Source organism: Marmota monax, unplaced genomic scaffold (assembly GCF_021218885.2).
Source record: "Marmota monax isolate L192 unplaced genomic scaffold, Marmota_monax_Labrador192_F-V1.1 WCK01_AAM20220418_F8-fsc00525, whole genome shotgun sequence".
Taxonomy (NCBI): Eukaryota; Metazoa; Chordata; class Mammalia; order Rodentia; family Sciuridae; genus Marmota; species Marmota monax.
Window position 1 is genome coordinate 280,351 of NW_026693628.1, and position 3,611 is coordinate 283,961.

Sequence of the window (3,611 nt, forward strand, 5' to 3'; positions counted from 1 at the left end):
TGCTGGAGCTGTTTTCAAATACTTGCTCTCCTAATCATAGCTCTCAGTGAATTGGAATTCCATATTTTTGCATTTGTTTCTTCTGATGTTAAATCTTCCCACAGTTGAAGCTTTTAATGGCCAACTAAAAAAAAATGCAAATATATCAAGTATTTGCATGTCAAAGGAAAGGATTCCTTGGCAACCCAGAAGGAGATCCAGAATTTAAGTTATTTCCTCCTATTTAGCTGTGCAGCATATGCAGATGCTGCTGGGGAAGCTGCATGAAGTGGAGAGAGGAGGAGAAATTCCCTGTCCTCCCTGACTTCTGCTCTGCAATCTCCTTTCTGGGCTTTCCATTTGTTGAACCCAGCCAGAAGCCCACTGAGCCTAGGAAACAGCAGCTAGCAAGGTTCATATCCAAAGATGCAGAACACAGCTGGGGTTGGGGGACAAATTGAATCTGAGAACAAACAATCCAAGGATTTGGAGGAGAGTAATCTTTGCCTCTCCTAGTAGAGAATCTAAGGCAAGGACATTATCTAAGATGACCTTATGGGGAGGTAAAACCAACTCCAGGGAACAAGAAGGGTCATGTCCATTCAAAATAGAGCTGTCTGGGCACTCTTTTGGGAGCCAGAGTGAGGGGCCCCCAAGAAGACTGTGTACTAGGAAGCCTAGATTTTTCAGAAGAGAAGGAACGCCTTTGGTGGCTAGCCTTCTCATTTCACCTTAGCACCAGGACAGGCATTTTTAAGAACTACCCTAGTTCACCAGAGCTGTGTCTGGCACACTCATCCTGTCCCCCATCCTCAGTTTGTGTCTAATGTCTGTTTAGAATGTCTGATCTCACTCTGTCCATGTGATTAGAATGTGCAGAAAACTGTGATTGGATCCTGTGGGGAAGTTAAAAAATAAGCAACCAACAATTATATCACCTGTCTTAGTGAGGAATGCAAACACAGAGCAGATGTGCCTTGGGTGAGTGTTTATTTTCTGAGTAAAAATAAATTCAGTTCTTATTTTCCAACTCCCCTCTGAACGCTAAGAAAGTGAATTTGGAGTCAGGTGGTAACTAAAGAATTTGGATTCTTTTTTTTTTTTTTTCCTTTTCAAATTACAGAGCTCTTTAAGGACCAGCAAGTAATGAAATCTGTGATGAGTGCATAAAACCAAATAAGTGACAATTACAAAAATCACAGTCTGAATGGGGCTTCATAAATCCACACCATGGAGAGGTTTCTAAAGGCATCACTGCTGCCCATTCAACATGGGCTTCAAAGGCTCCTACTCCCTGGGCTCCACTCAGTCTCTTATCCAGAGGCCCCTCCTTGGAGAAGACAGGCAGCACATCACTAACACCTGGCGATCCAACTTTCACAAACACCCAGAATTTTTGATGTGGTAATTAGCACAGGTCCAAATAACATTTCTTACAGTGAGCTTGGGTTTTAACTTTATTTTTTTACAAAATAATTTCTTGTGTTTCAGGCAGATGTAACCTTTTGCTTTTTGACTGAGGATGCCAGCCAGGTATTCCAGCTGATTTGACTTTGGGATATCCATCATTGTTTTATTTATTTTTTTCTTCTGCCAGTCTTGGTTTTAAAAATATAAATATTGCTTGCCCTGTTCAATCCATCATTTTACACTTGAAAAGGTCATGGTTCTCTCATCAGGAAACTTTTGAGAAATCCTTGACTATGATTTATCTTATGTTACATGCCCTGATGGAGATTCTCAGGAAGCAAGGTCCATTAGTTTCTTGTAAGGTCATTTCTCTGCTGTCCATTACAAAATGAGTACCAATTGTGCATGCTTGAGTTTGAAGCACTCTCTTGGATTATTTAAAATGAATTGAAGGAGTGATTGGCTTGTGTGTATCACTCACCTGTGCTGGACAGGTGACCTATGGGATAAAGTTTCCTTTGTAGGTGCTACAATGTCAATGTTGTACTTAGATGTACAAATCTGCTCCTCTGATATTTGGTTCACAAAGACAGCCACGGTCTAAAATATTTAATTTTTTATTGTCTTATTATAGTCACATTCTGTGTCTTTTTGAAAATCCTTTGGTATATTGTAATCAGATGGTCTTGATTCCTCTTCTAAGCTTCTTAGACATTAATCATTACTGACAGGAGGGGAAAAAAGCAAATCTATATTAGATTTTGAAACTACAATGTTCAAAAATAATGTTTAGTAAATTTCAGTGCAGCCATTTCTATTCTATTCAACATTAGAAGATGTTAGTGTAAAGACCAGATTTTGGGGAAAAAAAGCACTGTGAAGAACTGGGGCTGTAGCTTAGTGGCACAGCACTTGCCTAGCAAGTGTAAAGCACTGGGTTTGATCCTTTAGCACCACATAAAAATAAATAAAATAAAAGCATGCTGTCTATCTACAACTACAGAAAGTAAATAAATAAAAATTAAAAATAAAGAAAGAAGCACTATTTAGTAAATGATTTGTTTCCATGTCTGGGAGGACATTTGAGGGAGACTAGTTTTGCTTGTATGATTTCTTTGTGATGAGGGAAAAATCAAATATTAGATCCAAGGCATTTATGATGACCATTCAATTGTAAAATCTCATTATTTCCCTCTGTAAAATCTCAACCACCTAAAATATGTCAAGTGTATATTTTCTGTTCTGTCTGGATATATCCTTACTTCAAATGTTAATTTCAGCCAGGATTATTTATTGGAGAAGCACTCTTTTGTATGCAGTCTTATGTTGATTGCTGGAATTGAAACTGAATAAGGCACATGTTTTACCTCAATGAGTTTCCAAGTATAATGGGTCTCCTGGCATCAAGTTCTGCCAGCAGGATACACACGCTTAGTTGACTCTGGAGAAGCTTGTTAAGAGGCAGAAGGTAATTGTATAAATTCAAGTTCAGGTGTGAGTGGTGCACCTGAGATCCTTTCCCATCTGGCCTTGCGATGGGCATGGTCTTTTCCATTACACAGGGGTAGGGATGGGAGAGGTGGCGGGAGTGGGGGGGTGGGAGTGGGGGGGTGCATTTGTTTTGCTTCCTCCAGGTGCTATCCCCAAGGTGACCTTCAAGCAAGGTGTGAAGTTGCAAGGCTGTTTAACACTTGACTTAATTTTATGTCTGTAGTAAGTTCATCAACACAAGAGTTGAAACTAGAACCTGGGCTTAGTACTACAGTTCAACCTGTTACGGGGCTAGGGCCTTCCAGGAACCTGAGGCAGTGCAGAGACCCCCCTTCAAACCTTGATTCTTGTGATCAAGTCAGAAGCAGTTTAGATGTGTTGCTTTGAGTAACAGACAATGAGTTTATTGAAAGAATAGGAAAAGGGAAAGAGAAGAGCCTAAAGGGAGAGAGTGGGTCCTCTCAGAGAGGAAAAGGACAACATGTCTCTCCTGCACTCCAATTTTATTGAAGATCCCAGAGAAACTTCCAGAGTCCTGCCTAGTCCACCTCTTGACTTTTGACTGACAGCAAGATGACATCAGACTTTCAAGTCTCCTCTGCCATGACAACTCTAGGTCACTTTGGCCCATGCTGACTGGTTCTATTGGATTCTTAACCATAAATTTTTACAGACTTTTTGGTTAGGAGGATATCTCCCTGAATTTTGGGATGGGGTCTGTAAAAAGGATC